Source organism: Rhinolophus sinicus, chromosome 15 (genome assembly GCF_057876585.1).
Source record: "Rhinolophus sinicus isolate RSI-liver-muscle chromosome 15, RSI-T2T, whole genome shotgun sequence".
NCBI classification, from domain to species: Eukaryota; Metazoa; Chordata; class Mammalia; order Chiroptera; family Rhinolophidae; genus Rhinolophus; species Rhinolophus sinicus.
Window position 1 is genome coordinate 111,437,455 of NC_142515.1, and position 21,049 is coordinate 111,458,503.

At 38.7% G+C, this 21,049-nt stretch overlaps 1 protein-coding gene across 3 annotated transcripts in view; it reads right to left on the minus strand.

Annotated features, from left to right (window-relative positions):
• FHIP1A (FHF complex subunit HOOK interacting protein 1A) overlaps positions 1-21,049 on the minus strand; it is a 204,700-nt gene that overhangs the window by 152,306 nt on the left and 31,345 nt on the right. For 2 of the 3 annotated variants that reach the window (XM_019722794.3, XM_074338440.2), the window contains exon 2: positions 3,043-3,166. The gene's annotated coding sequence lies outside the window, so the exon portion shown is untranslated. Of the gene's footprint in view, positions 1-3,042; positions 3,167-14,356; positions 14,404-21,049 lie in introns of those variants that run through there. The other variant, XM_074338444.2, reaches the window with a different exon arrangement.

The window sequence follows — 21,049 nt, forward strand, 5'->3', positions numbered from 1 at the left end:
ATTTGCCTATGATTTCTTGGATAGGATACCAAAAGCATAGGCAACAAAAGTGAAAACAGATTGGACTACAGCAAAATTTAAAACTGTGCATTAAAGGACAAAATTAACACAATGAAAAGGCAAACTACAGAATCGGAGAAAATATCTGCAAATTATATATCTCATAAAGAGTTAATATCCATAATATATCAATAACTCCTACAACTCAACAACAAAAAGACTAGTGACCCAATAAAAAATGTGCAGAAAACTAGACTAGACACTTCTCAAAAGAAGACATACAAATGGCCAATAAGCATATGAAGAGGTGTTCAACATCTCTAATTATTAGAGAAATGCAAATCAAAACAACAATGAGATATAATTTCATACCCCTTAGCATGGTTACTACTGGAAAAAGAAAAAAAAACCTCAGTGTTGGCGAAGATGTGAGGAACCTGGAACTCCTATGTACTGTTGGTGGGGATGTAAAATGATGTAGCCACTGTGGAAAACAGTATGGTGGCTCTTCAAGAAATTAAAAATAGAATTACCATATGATCCAGCAACCAAAAGAGGTGATATACAACCAAAAGAGGTGAAAGCAGGAACTCAGATATGTGTACAACTTCGTAGAAAGGCATTAGTCACAATAGCCAAAAGGTGGCAGCAACCCAAACATCCGTCAATGGACAAACTAATAAACAAAATGTGATATATTTATACACACACTCTCACACACACACACTCTCACACACACACAATGGAATATTATTCAGCCTTAAAAAGGAAGAAAGTTATAAAACACGCTACAACGTGAATGACCTGCAAGAACACTATTCTAAGTGAAATAAGCCAGTCACAAAAACACAAATACCACATGATCCCACTTACATGGGGTATCTAGAATAGTTAAATTCATAGAGACAAAACTAGGAGAGTGGTTACCGGTCACTGTGGGGAGAGGTAAAGGAGGAGTTGTTTTTAATGTGTATAGAGATTCAGTTTTGCAAGATGAAAACATTCTGGAGATTGGTTGCATGACAATGAAAATATACTTAATACTAAACTAGACACTTAAAACAGTTAAAATGGTAAAATTTTATGTTATGGAAATGTTAACACAATTTTTAAAAGTACAAACTTAATGGAATATTTCATACCAATAAATTAAATATTTTAATAAAGAAATAAGCATCTGAAGTAATAGCCTTAAGTTATAAATCTGTTGTCACGTTTTTATTTTACACAAGGTATATTATCTCTCAATATTAACATGCACAGGAGCTGTAATACTGTAAATATACCCTTTTTTATTAGTTTCATGTGTACAATCCACTGTAATAGACATTTATCATTTATACCCCTCACAAAGTGATAACCCCATTCCCCCAATCTACTACCCCTCTGACATCGCATACAGCCATTACATTTCCACTGTCTCTATTCCTAATGCTGTACTCCACTTCTTGTAACCATATATATATAATTATAGTTGACATTCATTATTATTCAGTAGATATCTTTTAAAGTAAAACTATAATTTGTAGGATTGAAAATATCTAAAAAATAACATTTTATACACAATGTTTACATGCTGTAAAATTAATAAATTTATAGGAATGATTACCAAAGAACATTCATGGTAATGAAAATAACTTCACAGCAAAGCCTACTGCTTCATTTCACATTAATACTCCCTCCCTTTCATTTGGAGGTTTCAAAGAGCTTCACAAATCTCAGGGCACTAGAAAGAAATTTTTCTTCTGTTTGAACCATAAATTACACAGCAAAACCTTCATCACTATGTTTACTGAAAAAATTCTCAACGGAATGATAAATATAATGTAGCATAGATTCCAGGGGCCTCCAATGCCTGTCTACCCCAGTACTCTACCCTCAATTTGAATAAGATACCTGAAGTACAGCTTATTAGGAAACTTAAAAGCAGATATTTCATAAAATTTAGTATTTGGCATCTAGATGTCAAAAACAGATTTACCCATTTATATCCAAGGAAAAATATATGTATTTTTAATTTAGACATAGAGTTCAAAGTACAGTTTTATTCAATCACATTCTCAATTTGATCTAATAATAAGCTACTTGAGACCATAATCCTGTGTCAAAGTAGTATACTAAAAATATTGGCATTGTTTCATTCAAAGCAAAAATCAAAGAAATAACCAAGCAGCACTTTAAATAGAAAAATATGAAGGTTAGGTAGAGGTAAGACTATACGGCATTGAAGGTGTCAATCTTTGGTGGTACTTACCTGTGAGGCAGATTCCTAAATCCTGCCTCCTACCATTCAGATACTAACACACTAGATGGAGGCCTAGGAATTTGAATTTTTCATGTGCATTTTAAACAAGCCCTCTAACAACACTTTGAGGAATAAATGCAAAACACACCACCAGTAAGACAGTAATTACAAAGCCTTGGAGGCAAATCATATAAGTAAGTTTATAGCTCATCTTATCTACCGTGATTAATACAGAAAGCCTTTCTACACTACCGACAGATTGATCGATCGATTGATTTTAATAAGCAGGAATACCAACATTTACATAGTCAAATAAATACTATTTGCTTCTCTGTAAGCTAGGGAGCCTACTCACTTATTTTAACAATACCACCCACCGTTGTTTAAAACTTAGAGTCACTTCTTAGAATTAACTTTCAATACAGCATGTGAGCCTTCAACACATCTACAAATTACAAAAGGAAAAACTGGTTTCATTACATTTTTGTTCCTTCCGGTTTTTTAAATCAATATTAGAGTTCCCCAGATTCATCACCCTGGTTCTAAACAAGTTCAGACCACTTCCCAAATATACCCTCACAGGAAATAGGATGTTGAAAGGATTGTATCAGAGGATCAAGATGCAGAAAAAATGTTTACTGTTTTGAGTGGAGGTAGAGTCTGTAGCCTCTCGGAAAGATGGTTTTGAACACGATAATGTTCACTGGAATATGTAAGTTCAACTAGGCTTTTCTAAAAAGTATATTACTCAACATTACTGAACACATACCAATAGTGATAAGAAAAGAAGACATTACCTATGATTGCACTCTTTAATGGCCTCGCACTGGGTTGTTTCTGCTCACTTCACTTGATCAGAGGGGCAGAAAAAATTTCTCCAACACTTGGCACGGCTGGAAACTCCAAGAAGATTTTCAAAATCTATAGAAAGAAATAAAAATGTCACATAATCGTTAATAAACTGCAAAACCCAATCTAAGTTTCACTTGTTTGTTCCTCCTCCCCTGAACCACTATTTGTTGTGCACTGAGTGGGTAATTCTCAGATTGCAGTTACATTTATCATTAAAACAAAAAAATTTTAAGCAAAACGTAAATCGGTATTTAGAAATCTGAATGCTAGCGAAAAACAAGACTTATGCTGGGTTGCAGAAAGTAGAGAAGTAGGATTCTTCTATCCTCTAAGAGATACTAAGTAATTCTATGCTTCTTTTATAAGAGAAAAAAAAAGTGGGAAACTATATAAATCCATATCTATGCATCAGCAGCATCATATTAAGCTAATGACAACAAAATATAAAATAGCAAAGAGAGGACTATAACTTTCATAAACAGTTTTTTTTAGTATGCAATACTCCCAAAATATTCCCAAGTACCTTCGACCTATCTAGACATCGACAGGTGAAAGTTCAGTTTTTTTGCCATCCCATGGGCAGAATTTACTTAGGTCTTAGACACACATCTCATATCATCAGGCCTAACTGGGAAGACAAGTTTCACAGCACAAACACATAGCTTAATCCCTAGTGTACAACCAGAAAAATATGAGTTTGAAAAAGGCTGGGAAAAATTATCCTACCTGAGAGAAAAACAGAGAATGACACCTAGAGGTGTCCAGGACAATACAGCAAAAAGACTAACCCCAAACACTTAGATACAAAAAGCTGAAGCTAACGCAAATGCTAAATAGAACCACAAAAAGCCAATATTCAATGTCAAAATAGGAAGCTAGAGAAAATTTCCAAGAAAGAAGATTTAAAAAAAATAAGTACTATACTTATATTTAAAGCACAGAAATCATTTCAATGTCCAACAATTGGGGAAATGTTAAATAAATTTGATATGACATAATTAACCACAATTCTGTCAGCTGTCAAAAATGTTATGTTTATAATAAAATGGGGAAATGGCAATTATCATGTAAAAAAGAAAGAAAAGACAGGGTACACATTGTAATTACATATAATCATAACTGCTCATACCAAAGCCAGAAGCAAGATGCAACTTGCTCTGATATAGATACAAGTATTAGGTAAATTAGTATCTCCCCCTCTTTAGATGGGTTAAGGTCAGCAATTCAAATCAGAATGTAGTACAACAAAATGTCTTTTCGAAATCTCTGTATCTTTTTCCCAACCCCCAAAGGATAAGACACTTACTAATGTAATAATTTTTCTGCAACAGTCTATTAAAAGATGGTTCCCTAAAAAGTTACTGTAAGAGCTTTTGAGTGTGTGTTTTTGACCTATAAATGCCTTAAAAGGCTTAGAATGCAGTACCTTTTCCTATAGCAAATGTTTCATGAACAGAAAAAAATGGGGAGGGGGGTACAACGTGATCTAAACCTTCCAAACTAGTGGTAGTGACCAGGCACAAGAAGAGTGAGTATATAGGGCATGAAAACTAAAGGATAACATTTCACACACAAATAAACAAATGCTTCATATTAAACTTGCCTCAGTCCCTTCAAATCTGCCTTCCTCACTCTAATCAATTAACCACTTATTAAGGACCTGGGACCTTGAGATATATAATTCATAATCAAATCTCTGGGCATTTCATTGCATGAGGTTTTGCAAGTAACAGAATTCTACTTCTTCCATAATCCCACATGAACAGTTTTATCATCATATACTGGAGAGATACAGGCTCTTCTACTAACTCTTAAGAATTACGGATTGCTTCCAGATGCTTTTCAGGCTATTTCAAGTCTTTCTTCATTCTGCGACTCTTGAATTATGAAAGGGCATCTCTAATTCATGAGAAACAGCTCTCCCATCTTAGCGTCCATTATCATATATCCTTCCCTTACACTCACCATTTTGAGGTACCGCCACACGTATGCTTTTACTTAGGTAATAAGGCATCGCTGTGTATCACTAAAGGCTTTCCTGGGAATGACTCATATTTTACCCTCATGATCCTGTCAGCAGCAACGCTTGGCAACTTCAAAGGGAGCCAAGTCCTTTGACAGTAATGCCCAGAATCACATCGAAAGCAAGGTTAAACGGAACTCACGTCAATTGAAAGGACTCTTAAAATTTACTGAGTCTTGATAATTCTCTTGGATGTCATCTCATTTAAAAACAAAATATGTCTCCTGCTTAAAAGGGGGGAAGGTGGCAGTTATCCATTCAGTCACACTCAAAATCTCTCTCCAGGCAAGTTCTTTCCTTCTAACAAACATTCTACCTCTGCATAATAAAATCATACCCAGGCTCACAATCCCTCCATGTAATAGCTACCTCACATGCTTAATTTCAAAAGAGGGACAGAATTTAACGCTCATTTCCAGATGGCATAAATTCAATGAATTTCAACCTCTATTGCACTGAGTTCAGAAATCAGCTAATAGGCAGGGAGTTCACAAAAGGCACAACAAAACCACCAAATGAACACGTGGGATGGGGAGATAATTAATATCCACAACATGGGTCTCTCCCCATATCAGTAAAATAAATGCAGGAGGGATGGATTTATCCATAGCACTGTAGTAATTGGCCTGTGTTATAATCAAGTGCTTTCCTATAGGATAATTAACAAATCAATCAATGAAGACAGAAGTCTCAAACAATTCAGCAACTTTTCAAATACATGGAGTTGACTACGAGCTAATTATTGAATAATTTCACTTCCCAAAAGAATGGGACTGAGACACAAAGTTATATAGTCACATGTGGAAACTTAAAGAGTGAAACAAAATATTCAACATAGCCCACAATCATCACTGATCCCATTAAGCATATTTATAGTAACTCTGAGTCTTAAAATGGATGGACCTAAATCCAATCCCTGAATTTTACAGATGACAAAATTGAAGCAGAGGGAGGCTAAGTGACCTTTTCTAAGTTAAGCAGCGGAGAAATGGTGAAGACAGGGGTAGAATCCTTATCTTGTAACCCACAGGAATGCTCTCCTCCACGTTAAGCGCACAATTCCTCAACTACCCAGAAACCTGTGTCATCTGGATGACTTTGGGAGGGTCTCAACCACGAAACAAATTAGCGAGTTATGGAATATCACAGAGAAGGAAATGCAGGCACGGAGAGAGAATACAGGTAATCTTAGAAATGAATCAAAAGTACTGATTTATTGAAAGGAATAATGCAGGTAAACAAAAGCAAAATCCAAGCAGAAACATGATGTTTTCCAACGTGACAACTACTTGTAAAATGTTTCTTAAGAAAGAAAAGTAGTTATTGTTATTGAAGGTTCTGTATTCAAATAAATTTGGAAAATGCTAAATTCTAAATATCCCCTTGAATATTCACAAAGTGTATTCTGTGTGTTAAGGCGCTACGATGGCCTGTAGGAAAGAAACCTGACCTGCTTAGTTTTGTATAATTCCACATCTTCCAATCTTGACACCTTTGATGTACAGAGTTTGTGCAGACATCTTCCAAGAAACATTTGCTACTATATTTTGAGGTGGGTCTTTTTTTTAAATCAATAATCAATATTGAATTTTATCAGACGCCTTTTCTATAAAAATGATCATATGATTTTTTCTACTTATATTTAATAAGATGATGAATGTCATTAATCAAGGTTCTACTACTGAACCCTTCTTGCGTACCTAAAATAATCCTCCCTTGTTATGCTTTATCATTCTTTTAATGTGTACAAAGTACATCTTAGACGTGTTATCTCACTTAATTTACGAAGCAACCCCACAAAGTGGGGAATCACTCACAGTGTGTGCTCCCGCTCTCCTCACTGCTCCTCAAACACACCTCGCTGGCTCTCACCCCAGGGGCTCCAGGGGCTGTGCCTGCCAGACTTGCTGCTGCCTGAGACCCTCTATCCCCAGATATCCTCCTAGGTCATTCCTCTCTCCATTTATGTCTCTGCTGACACGTCACTTCAAACAGAGTCCACATAAAACAGAAAGAAACACTGCCTTCCAATCTTGTCGCTCTACCCCTGACCCTGTTTGATTTTCGTTTGTAGCAACTGTCCCCATGTAACATGTATTTAACTTCTGTTCATTTCTATTCCATTGCCCCCAGTAGATTGGGAGCAGGGGTTTTGTCTGCTTTGCTCATTGCTCACTTCCCAGCACCAAGAATATGAGTAGGCCTCGCACATTCCTAATATTTGTTCAATGAATGAATAAATGAATGAATACCCACTTTGCAGAAAAGAAAACTGAAGCTTACGGAGATTACGTAACTAAAAACACACAGTGGCAGAGCTGAAAATGAAACCTATGTCTAACTTTGAACTCTCTACCCTTACCCATTAAAACAAACGGCAGGTGATTTTAGGCCATATAAAAATGCTCATATAATCTTACGAATACTAACGCACAAGTGAGTGACACCACTAAAAATGAGAGGAAACTGTAGATGGTCCCTGTACAAGGTAAGCAAAAGAATTGGAAGATGGCCTCCAAAGAATTGCTTGGAAATAACGAACATTACAGTCAGGCAGCTCAGCTCTCAATGCCCAAGAGCCTCAGAGCAAGCATCAGGAAGCTCTGACCTTCATCCATATGTGTCCTTGGATATCCAGAGGATAAAACTGGATGTTTCCGGGCCGAATGGCCATTAAACAGGTGTTTACTACGAAGGCTGGCAGCACAGTACGGAGGGCACTCCCCGGAGATTAGCCAGAGTATGGTTAGCCATTAGCCGGTACAGACACCAATGGCCTGGCTGAGAAAAAGCATTTGTTCTTTCTCGGGTTTTTTGGGTTTCAAACGGTAACTTAGAAATTCTTCATGCTCTTTCCCTCTTCTATCAGTGAGGCACTTTCTTGAACCAACTTTAGGCTAAAAAACAAAATTTCACAAATCTCCATTTCTGACATTAAACAGTATCTTTGATTTTTTTTTCCCCCAGAATTCAATCAAACCCTTTAGAACTGTGGGGCTGGGCTGATCCGATACTGCAACGTGTCACATTTAATTCCATCAACGTAAAGCATAATGAGCAAAGACTGAGCTAGTGAGGCATGACTAAACATTTTGAACCTATGAATTTAAAAAGCAAGTCTCATTTATGCTATTTCTAAATAGCAAATAAAATCATTTTCCAACATTTCGCTATCCAATTACAGTAATTTTTCCACCAACACACACTTGAGGAATGCTACAAAAGGCCTTTTCTAACAGTGTGTTCTATTGTTGCTCAGAACCTTCTAAATATTTCTCTAGTTGGCTTCTACTCAAAGGTAAATAGAAGGCAGTAAAATTTACGGAAAATGTATTCGACTGCTTAAAATACATCAACCAAAAGAAAAAAAGATTTTAGAGCTATATGAGTTGTGAAACTCTCTCTTTCACTTACTCTACAGTTTCAATGATAGGCAACAAAACTGACAGACTGGTCAAGTTCCAAATCACCTACTATAAAGAGGCCAGCTCTTCCATCTTAAATTCTCCCCTTGGTCAAGGCCAGAGTAAATACCTGTCCTTCACATATTTACACAACGTCACTTTGTAGGCCTCAAATACGAGCTTTCATACCCGGTAGGAAGCAAATTCCAGCACACTGAACAAATTTCTGCTCTCTTAAACCCATCTGTTGATTGTTCCCTTGCCTTCCTCGGCTGTCAAGATAGTGAAAGGAGGAAAAGGACCTTTCTGTAAAACTATAAAGTGTAACCAGATCCTTTGCCCTTTAACCGATTCACACGGAAAAAGGTAAAATAAAAGTCCTGTTACGGTTTAAAATTTAGCTATGAAAATTATTTGACCAACATGTTGCAAGATTTTAATAAGATTAGTAAAGTGAAGTCAATTGAAGTCAATTTTTACATTTCATAAGCCCCAAACGAGACATTAAAGAAGAATTTTTAAAAGTAACATTTAAAAGCTACTTTATAAAATTAATGGAAAAAAATGACAATTGTGCCAGTTCAGAAATGCCTTAAAATAGGGAAGAACCTAAAAAGCATTAACTATAAAAAAGGAGACTAGCATTAACTATTTAAAAAGGAGTCTTAAAATTAAAAAAAATAAAACCAGATTTGCATTGAAAAAGAATCACCTTAATAAAAAATCAACTTAATACAAGAAAATAATTTATTCACTTTACATAATATTGTTTCATTTTACTTAGTCCTTCCCTCAAAGAATTCTAGAGATCTTTATAAATATTGTCCACTTAATCCTTCATTTGCCAGTAAAAAAGGAAAAGGCATTGCTATTATCATTTGCAAACACACGAGAGCTTTTAATAACAAAAAAAGAAGAGAAAGTTTCAGGAAATTTCAAAGCAAAGCAGACGAAGTACTCTCTTTTTTAGGGTTGGGGTTTTGGAGGAGAAAGGGGTGAGACATACAATAAGAACAGAAATACATATCTGTATTCTAATACAGGATTGGCTTACATAAGCAAACAGGTCTGAAGTTTGCTGGCCAACAATTTTGCCACAAACTTGTAGGAAAAATAAGTTTGGCAGAATCCAGGTTTACACTTCAACATTCGAAAAGAATTTTTCTACCAACTTTCATATCAAGCACATGTTTTATAATTCTAACAGACTGATATTGGGCATTACCACTTATATTTCGTCTGAATTTTAGGAGTGAGAAATTTTCAGAAACATGAAGTAGCTGACAGAATTCTAACTCTCGTGTGAAATCCCTAACAGAAAACATGAAGACAACGAAGTAAGACAAGTCGCTATAAAAAAAAACAGAGCAAGAGGAAAAGATTCCACTATTTTCAGAGTCAGGCTCAAAAAGGAAAGTGCAGCAAACATCCTCTGCAGTTACAGGGCACTTTGTACACGTCTCCATTACTATGTCTTTACGTTTTTATCCCTGTAGGAGGTTGCACTCTCCTTGAAGGGAAGGACCTGGCTTTATATCATCCTAGCCTAACAGCCCTTAATTCAAATACTTCAATCAAGTGTTCAGGCAATAAACATTTCTTAAATTTTCTTGACCAAAAATATTCCTGGCATTTGTGTTACGTAAATTTTATCTCCATTAGAAAGATACCAAAAAGAATCATCATGGCCTGAACACACATTAAAAGCCACTGTCACCTCAGGGGCTGTGTGGCTGCCTGACCATGGCGCTATACACTTGAGGCTGAAGTAGAATAGTATTGAATGTCAACTCTAAATATATTCAGAGGGTGCCCAAAAAATGTATACGCTTTTTTTTTGTAAGCATATTTTAGTAAAAGAAAAAACTGTATTAAAATTGTAATACTCAATATATACTGATAACAAAAGATGAATACAAGTCACATCTGACTTCTGCAATTACAAGAGATGCTCAAAGTGGTTACCATCAGCGTCCAGACACTTCTGATTATGGCGAAACTACTGCTTGAGCATAGATAACATCTCTTAAAATGTGTGTACATTTTTTTTTGGCACCTCTGGTGTGTGTGTGTGTGTGTGTGTGTGTGTGGTCACAGGATGTGGAGTACAGCATAGGGAATATAGTCAGTGGTACTGCAACAGCTATATAAGATGTCAGAGGGGTAGCAGATGGGGGCTTTATCACTTTGTTAGGGGTGTAAATGTCTAACTATTACGTTGCTTTGTACACCTGAAACTAATTAAGAACAAAAAGCCACTGACAGGGAAAGGGTGTTTTTTTAACTATTAAGGCAAAGCTATTAATGTTTTGAAGTCAGAACCTAAGTCACTGGACTCCAACGTAAGGGTAACACGTTTTAGAGTAAACAACAAGTATAACAATCACACAGGTATTTCCTAATGCTACATATGTCCAGACTACTCAACTATCCAGATAGGTGAATACACAACCTCAAAACACCTATCAAGTTATACATGGTTTCTGGGTCAGTTGATTAGCATGCTGTTAAAATTGATTTGCCTTCTTTATTTAGGTGCAAACATTCTGTAATACGAGGTTCCACCATAGGAAGCACATATTCAGAGTGGTGTTCTTTTTTCTTACGACAATAAAAAAATGCACTAAGTATTTAAGGGGGAAAAAAATACACTAAAGGTTAAAAAGAAAAAAAAATGATGCCAGGAATGACCTGGACTTAAAAGAAAACCTTCAGGGAGATGCAGAGGCCCGCTTTGCTTCAGGCTTCTTCTCAGCCTCAAGTATTTGAATCCATTCTGCATCTTCCAAGGAGTGTAAAGCCCACCACCATGGTCTAGGGGATGGATTGGAACATCAGTCCTGGCACTCCCGAAGCACCAGCGCCCCTCCCCCTCCCAGATGTCCTCCACACCTGTACCCGTTGTGTCCCCTGAGATAGATGCAACAAAACACATCTCATTCAGGTAAAAATGTGATCTTTGGCTTCGTGCTCGGACTTTGAAAGGTCACCTCCACACCAGCCAGCATTTGAGGTCATTAGTTCACATGATACCCACTGCTTGTGCCCACAAATTAAAATCCTGGAGCAAAAATGCAATGTGGCCACAGGCCAAAGAAAGAAAACAGAAACTTCTGTGGACGGATGCAGAGGGCAAAGGTATTATTATTAATTACCTAGTCTGAACTCCTAACACTAACACCAATGGCTTAAAGAATACAGAGCCTTCACACGACCCATCAGGTTTCACTAGACAGACTGTAAGAAGGCAGGGCAGGAATCCTCTCATCTAGCCTCATTACTGCTCAACAAGTCACAGGTGTACAAACCCTAACAATTCATACAGGTATTTTATGTTTCCCCCCAAAACGTCTAAATGACATCAATATGCATATTCCTAATAGAAATATGGCGTCTTTTGCTCAAATTTATTACAATCAAACCTCTGCCTTATTAACAGAAAGAACCACCATTCCACTTGCAAATGGCTTTTCTACCCACCCAGTGCCAGGAAACTGAAATAAATGACTGACATCTTGATGTCCTCTTCAGTGACCCCACTGCAGTAAGAGTGATTCAGGTCAGAAGACTATCAGAAGCTTTGTAAGCACGACTATGCCTTTTAGAAAATGTTCTGTCCCCTACCCTCAAAACAGACACCTTTTAGGTGCCAGCCTGCCTGAACACACACAATCTCATTGCTGACTGAATCCTAGACACGATGCATTTGCAAAATAAAAGTAAATTAAATACCCACATATACAGCTTTCTTTTCTACACTATTAGACAAAAAGCACAAGTAGAATAAGTGAGTCACTGATCTCTGGCTTGAACACAAATGGAATTACCCTACCGCACATCCTTTAAAAATGCAAAGCACTATCTCAAGTTCATTTGTCACTTGTAGAAATCGCTGTGCTTTTATGATGAGAATTCATTTATGAGAAGCTCTTAGCACAGTTTTCCCCTTAACCTTCTCAATTTATCTTACATTTGCTACTCTTCCACAACAAACTTTTATGCGCAATTTTAAGGCTGTGTAATGTAAGTTACAAGGGCACTCATCTTTGAAACCCACAGAATGATCTAATGAAAAGGAGGTGATGTTTCCAGCTGCCAACGACTTGCCCTCTCCTGACCCAACATGCTAAAAAATAGGATTGGGTTTTCTATGATCCTTGTGGAGGAGAAAAGAGGGGCTGGAGCCAGCTATCGCTTGACTCTGAAGAGGAGAGGTTATACATCTATAAAAATGTGTTTAAAAATCGCTAAAATAAGGAATAGCAAAAAAGATACCCATAAATTTAACATGATACATTTCCTTTAGAGAGAGAATTATGATTTTCGGTCAGTTAAACAACTGGTATTTTATCCACAATAAACTTTTAAGACTTCTCTAGGCATCGTCCAAGTGTGTTTGGAAGTAACCAGAACATAAAACTAGTGGGAGTTGCCCAGTGCTTTCAGGTGAAGAGCAAGCCTGATGGTACTGTTTCATGCTTTTTCTCAGCCTCAGTGCCATCAACTATAAATAGGAATAATATCCTCCTGCACTATATACTTTACAGGATCGAATTCTTAAAAGATACTATACCTGAAACTCCTGGATAAACACAAGTATTCATCTTCCCCTCCCGCCGCCCCGACACACACACCAGAAATAGAAAGGCATGACTGCACAAGTGAAAAGAATCAGTCTTACTCTATTGGATGTACACAGTAACACTTGAGACCACAAGGCAGGCTCAAATATGATTGCCAATCCCCCTGGAAGCTCTTCTATCTCAAATGGCTACAAATCGTGTGAAGATGTATTAAAAACTATTATCCAAAAGCAGCTAAAGCAGTAATAAATCAGGTTTTTCCTGGAGGAGGGGGACCGGTACATACCATAGATCCTTTCCTGAATCTGATGAAAACTATGGGCACTCTACCCACAAAATACCATATCCATACATATAAGCAGAGCTTGTTTTTCTGATATCAAGGGTGGTTCTTGGATCTTCCATTAAGAATCCCTAGCTACAGGCTGCTGAGTGACGACCCAGTGAGTCAGAAAGACACAAGAGGAAAAGAAAACTGGTCTGTGATGTTAACGTGGATACGGTGATCGTGTTCACACAAATGCCACACTCAGGAAATCCTCCCTCACACATTCACTGGGGACATGAAGCTTGAAAAGATTTGCAATTTAGAGTTACCTCAGCAGTATTCAGACAAATGAGGCCCTGGTGGGTCAAGCAGAAAATCATTTCCTTTCATAAAACAATGAGGCTTCCAACTAACACCTAATAGTAGTCTTCATACAAATGTAGTGGCTGCTTTAGAATCTCCACAGAAAAGGGACCAAGGGGTGGTAATCTAATTGGAAGCCAGAGCCAGGGTATTTAGATACAGTGGCTTAGGATTTCACCTAAGGTTGAGAAAACATCAGACTTCCATAGCATGGCAAGAAGAGTGCTATAGGGAAGGGCGTGGGGAGGAAGCGGCCAACCCTTGGCACCATCTCTGTGTTCCCCAACAAGTGTTCTCAAACCTGAATGTGCAGCAGAATCACCCAGAAGGCTTGTTAAATGCCAACTGCTGGGCTCCACCCTCAAAGTTTCTGATTCAGCAGGTCTGGGGTAGAGGCTGAGAACTGGCATTCTAACAAGTTTTAGGGGGTGTTGCTGCTGCTGCTGCTGGTCCAATGGTCTGAGGACCACACTTGGAGAATCATGATCGTATAGATTCGAGCCTGTCCCACATAGGCCATCCTAACTTCTTACGCACATTCATAGTCTCACCCCGATGCCACGCTCATCCTCAAGTTAACAAACCAGTACCACTCTGTCCTTCACGTCGGCTTCTTACCTGTGGTACCAGCGAGGCACGCTGGTCGGGCTGCCCAGTCACAACACACAGTAAGCTTCTGGGTGACCACTGAGTATCTGCGGGGGATTTACACACAGAAACGCAGAGGAAGAAGTCACAACAGTTCTGTTTTAAAGTTTTACCCTCAGGAAGCCATGCACAGCAAATTGGAGCTAGGAGGGTTTACTTAAGACTTAGGCAAACATGCATGACTCCAGAGCTTTGGTTTCCAAATTGAGCCCCACAGAGCTCCAGATGTTACATCCTGATATCTCAAGGGTGGGGTGGGCAGGGAGAAGAGAAACGACAGAGCCTTTTGGCCTCCCGTTTCAGTTTCTCCCTGAATTGGAAGTTCAGCTTTTCTCCGAGTACATATTGGTATAAATTATATTTATTAATGTTTCCATTGTCCCTTTGAGGGAAAGACAGTTTAGAGAACACTGGATCTGATTACCTGTAAGAGTCCCTCCATTTCCATGATGCCATTACGTACAACAATCAAGGGTTGAGTGACACACTGAAAAATGTTAAAAATCAGACTGGCCCAGGAGGCTGACAAAACACCAAAAATAGCGTCAGAATGAGGGGTTAGCCGTCAGATCACATTTGTGTCTAGTATGAAGGCCTGGGTGTCATACACAGGAGCTTCCAGACTCACTGAGGGCAACAACTGAAACTCTGTAAATCAAATATAAAAAACAGAAACCCCAGTGGTAATTACCTTTAAACTTGCCCTGTGGAGCAGACACGTTGCAGAAACCACGGTCTTTTCAGTAAGTGCCACAGTGATACCGCGAGATACAGAGCAAGATGCCATACGCTCAGGATTATAAACAAGGCCACCTACGAAACTGGTAAACCTTTTCTTTGTGACACACATTTGTAAGCTGCCAGCAAGTTATGCATTAAGTCCATAAATGGACCACCGCTAAAAAGACAGAACAGAGCTGGAGGGGAGGGAGGAAATGGTATTTTGGGGGAGATGAATAGCGTATCTTTTATTATGCTTTAACTTATAAGTCACCCATACTTCCAGTATTCAAAACCATCTTTGAGGAGCAAATGAGGAAATGGAACCTTCTAAGTGCGGGCGGTCATCCGCGCTTGGGATGCTAAAACTGTCTGCAAAGACTACGAGTTCTATCAGGGAATGGATATGGGTTTGGCATTTAAAAAAACAAACAAACAAAAAAGGTAGTAAGAGCATCTTCAAAGCCACCAGGATCTCTCACACACACCATCATCCTACTTTCAACCAATCTCCATGACTACCTTCTTTGGCCAGGGCAGCATCTAGAAGTAGGAGGAAAAGAGGGTCGCAATAAGTCAGGACCTTGCCATCCATTTCCCACAGACGATCTGCAACACCACTCTGCAAGACCTGTCTTTCCCAAACCAAAGCTGCCAGAATGTATCTGCTCCTATCTGTTCTAGGAACCATGAGGGTGGAGAGGGTATGAGGCTGACCTGTTATGTAGGCATTATTTCAATCAACAAAAATGTTTTCTGAGCTCTTTTGGCAACAATGAGTCTCAAATCTAAAAAAGGAGCTAACTACCCTCCGCCAACCAGCACTGTAACATCATACCTAATGGCACAGGGAACTGGGTCAGAGTCCAAAGTCAAACTCAAGGCAGCAATTACAAACAGTTAAAACTATCCTTGACAATTCCCTGAAATTCCTCATAAAATACAATACTATGCTGCCTCTCACTAAGTCCAGGATAACCAGCTTTTCCAGCCCTTTGGAAAAGACTATTAACTCTTCATGTAAACACCAAATAAAGTACTTGGCTTGCACTGCATGGGCCATGCAGTTTTAAACCCAAACGCTCACACTCTGGGAGGAAACAAAATCTCCCTATGAACTACAGGCTCGTATCCCCCATCTCATGTTCACTCTTAATACTAGGCTCGCCGTATTTCAATTACTTGTTGTCCTTTTTATTTTCTTCTTCTGGCTAAGCGCAGGAGTTTGATTCCAATGAGTAAGATATGCATACATCCACTTCGCTGTAATATCAAAATCTTCTTATTTACCCAAAGACATGTCTAAGATGCTACCCTTTCTTTGAGTCAACAAACTGAATCCTTGTTTTGAACGCAAACATATAACAGAGAAGTGGTTATATATAAACCCCACACAAGAGAATAAATGTTTTTACTAAATTAGCTCGTTATTTGGAGAAACTAAAGACACCAGAGAGTGAACAGGTAAGTTTTGGTAGGTGGAAAGAAAATCAAGAAAGATCCAGAACATGAGGTCCATCCCCATCAAATTGGGTCTTGTCAGGGAACAATGTGAACCCCTGGTGCACCCCGGGAAGGAGACCAGAGGAAGCAAGAGAGGGATTTTAAAGACACAGATCCAAAGTTCTTCCTGGTCAGTCCTAGTCTCATACATTACGAAGTAAATCCCATTCCCAAAGTCCTTCAGGTAGGGGATGAGTCCAGAAAAAGCGATGGGCCTGCTAGGCCTCTCTGATTACCCATCAGTTACATAGTCCCAACTGCTATGGTCTCCACCCGCTTCAAGGTCACACAAAACTGCTGAGGCTCCAAACACATCCCTGGGCTAATAGATCCCCACATTTTTTTCCATGTCTCTACCCTCACAGAATCATGAGGGCCCTGCCCACCACCCCTCAGCCTGCTAGGTACCTGAACAAAGGGAGCCTGGCCATATGCTGGGAAACCTGGCCTCTCCTAGTGCCAGAGGTACAGGCGTACATTATTTTAATCGACACAAACATTTTCACAGGAAACGAAGAACTCTCTTACTGCCTCTTACTGCCTCTTCCTGAATGTCTCTTCACCTCACCTCTTTTGCAGCCTTTTTTCCTCTGTCATACTGCCGATTTCACTGGTGTCACCCCTGAGCAGGTGCCACTGTTTCCCCTCCTTCATGTTATCACTATTTTTAGTTCACTCAACCATCCCTCTTTCTTTTGTCCGTTCCAGATTCTGCCTCATCTTCACCTGGTTGTCCACAACCTTTCAATGGTCTAGTACTTAGACTCCCATTCCCCGGAAGAACAGGTGACACATTTAAGTGAAAAATGCACAGAAGAAAACTGCTTATACTAGTCAAATAAACGCCATACACATTTTCCTACAACTGCAGAATTTAAACCCTGTTCCATTCCTCTGGATGCAAATGCTGCAGCAATCCTCCACTCCCCTGCAAGAACCTGAAAATCAATCATCTCTGTACTTCCCTCCTTCCGTGAATCCCTGATCAGCTCAGAATTTTTACTTGACCTCAGTCGACACTTATCACCATTTTAAATTCTTCAGCTGATTTTGCAAATGAAAAAACTTTAAGCAGGCAATTAAAAAACACTAGTAAACGTGTTCCTGACAGGACTAGACTTCACTCTAATGTAATGAGATAAAATGACAAGTACATGGCTTGCTGCCAAGCTATCATGAACAGTTTAAGAATTAGATTCAAAATAGCTGATAGAATCTGGAAAGACAGAATGACTTCTATACATTTTATCATCTGCTTGGTTTGCACTGTAAGATACGAAACTCAAAATACGAAGATACCAGGGTAGGAAGATCTTCAAGTCAAGATTGAGAAAGAGGTGTTGGGGGAGGTTACGAATACTAACTAGACGTAACTATTTTTATCTGTAGCAAATATGAGTTATATAATATATGATTTTCATAAATTTTATGCTCTGTAACCTTTCATTCGTATTATTTTGTCGTGCAGAATAAAATGATCATTTCTTAGCTAAAATGCTTACCTCTGTCACACAAATATTTAAACCTAATAATTAGAAGAATTTAACAGGGGACTGATAAAAAACTAATTTAAATTTAAAACATTAACATTTTATCCAATTTGAAAAACCAGTGTATCAGTATTCACATTTTCATAATAATGTATCTTCAAATACCAAAAAGAAATGTCATTTTTCACTAGATACCCATGATTTCAGTAAGAAATGTTTTCCGATATTAGGGGGGAAGGTAAACTATTAAGACATGAAAAAAATCATAGGCATTCAAAATAGCTGACTTGAGATTCCCTTTATTTTATTTGCCCATAAAATTAAGAGCATCTGTCCTGAAATATGAAAAAATTAAAAAAGCTGAATTTCAAGTTTATGCAAACGCCATTCCTCACTCCCCCATCACATCCCACCCCCCACCACTCTACCAACCTTAAGGAACAAGTGTAGTTTGGGTAGCTCTACAACAAGGGTATTAATACTTTAAGCCATTCTAGCTTCAACCCTGTTCTTTCTTCAGAAACCACTGCCGTAAACCCAATGCTGTTGGTAAATAACAGAGATTAATGCAGTATCATTACTACCTTGAACAAGCAATTAAAAGAAGCTGAAAAACCCAACTAAACTCCAAACCATTTGCTCTTTCACCACAGGAAACTGAAGGTAATCTTGTTTACTAAACAAACATACATCACTTGAGATCTGGACAAATCAGTAAATGATAGTCCATACAGAAATGTTGCAAAGCCAGGAGTCGCTTACGTAAGTTATTTTCTTCCAACTCTGGAAACAAACTAGACCAGTTTTTCTTGTTGCTTCTAGGAAAGGGATCATTGTAAGCCAACCAAACAATTCAACAGAAGGGCTTCCCTAGATCCAACCCCTGCCCTATTTTTGGTCCCACCCCTACCCCCCTGCTTCTAGCAGTATAATGTTTCTTGCAACTTGGTTTGCTTCCTCCTCCTTCAGTATCTAAAAGTCTCAGGCTGTAGAAAGCAAACTCAACTAACCCTACCCTGTCATATATTTTTTGCATATTCTCTTCTTTCAGGGAAAAAGTCAAGACACAGCCCTTTCATTTTTTCACATCTATATACTTATCTTTTTTTAAATTTTTTAAATTCTTTTTAGGGGTCTGTGAGGTTTATGGAAACAGGCCTCTCACAGAGGCTGCTGTGTTTCCTACGGTTCATATCCACGTGCTGCCAGTCAGGAATAGCTCGGCTTCACTTTTCATTTCCTTGAGTTAAAGTCAATTAGACAGAGAGGCTTTGAGAGCCACAGTGCAACAAGTCAGTGACTTGTTTGTTTAAAGCTGCTGTGCTAACAGCGGAATATTTGGGTTGTGCTGGTTAATTCAACAACCAAAGGGTTTGTCAGGATACTTTCTTTATGACTTTCTTTCTACTAAATATCACAGGAAATGCCAGTGATCCTGATAGAGATCCACTATGCCCCAGAAAAACCACTCTGAGGTGTGTAAGTGGGAGCCTGCTGAGATAACGTTACAAAAGACAGTGGAGAGAAGTCAGTTCTCTCCACCCAGACGAAAACCTCATTTAGTTTTAAAGTGTGTTGTAACAGGAAGCCCTAGATTAAATCTCAAACCCCATATGTTTCAGTTCTTTATTCCAAAGCTCTAGATATTCCCTCATACACAGTTAAGCCAACGGTATATAACATCCCAGTAGACCTTACTCACATCTGCCAACAGCCACGTCACAAGCTCCTACTAAACTTCCATTTCGTCTCATTCTCCACTCCTATATGCTGCACACACCCAACCCCAAGCACATCTGCACCTCATGGGAACTATTTCTTTATTTAATCACTTCCCTAGGTACCTGGTGAAGAATCTTCTAGAGTCGGTCCACACCGCAGCAAACCTGACCCTGCCGTTTCCTCTTCCTCTAAGGACCAAGAACACTGCCCTTTCTCCCAAGCCTGGCTGCTCCCTCCCAGTCTACAAAGATGGCCGGTGCCAACACTGAGTAGCTTAACCACTGACTGAATTTTCTTCCTGCCGAATGCAATTCAAAATTCTGTGGCCAAAAACCAAAACATCACAGAGCTCAGGATCCAGAGTCAGACAAACTTGGCTTTGATTCTGCTACTTACCATCTCTGACATGGGCTAATAACCTCTCTAATCCTTAGTTTTATCTCTAAGATACGGTAATAAGAATATGTACCTTTCTTTTGAAGACAGAATGAGATAATGCATGTGCTTGGCACAAAGTAAGCTCTCCAAAAATGTTAGCTATTTTTGCTATCATTATACTACTACGCTACTACTTTTACTACTACAGAAATAACTGGCATAAACAGGCATAGACTGATTGGCTAAGCCAAATTTGGACTTTCTGATTGGCTGTCACAATATGTTTGGTTTCTTTTCATTGTCTTTGGAGAGGTAAGCATTCTCCAGAGAAGTCATAGACCTCATCACTCCTTGGAATCTAATATTCTCATTAAACTATCTGGTCTCTGAGTTTGTGACACCCCTTCCCTTCCACCCCCCCAAAAAAAAAAAAATAAAAAGATCTCAGGGTCACACAGGATATTTTTAAAAACTAGGACATTACATAACTAGGGCAGATAGAGAGTATACTAAAAACAATGCCTTTTTAAAAACCATAGCAAGGAGCCACCAATTTCCAAAAAGCTTAAGGCCTCCCAGTCAGTCAAAAGCCATGTACTTTACGTTATAGTTTTATAGTAACAACTTCCAAAACATGGAGAATTCGTGAGGTTCTTCCAAAACACAGAATCCCACTGTTAGCGTCCCTAGTCTGCTACAAAATGGACAGGGCAACTATAATAGTAGAGATCAGAAAACGTACTCCTAATGCCAAGCTCTTCCCTACGGGGAAATGGCCATCGCCCAGACAATACCTTGTCCAAATGCACCTGTCTGAGCTCACGGTCTTACATTCACCTGCAGCTTCGCA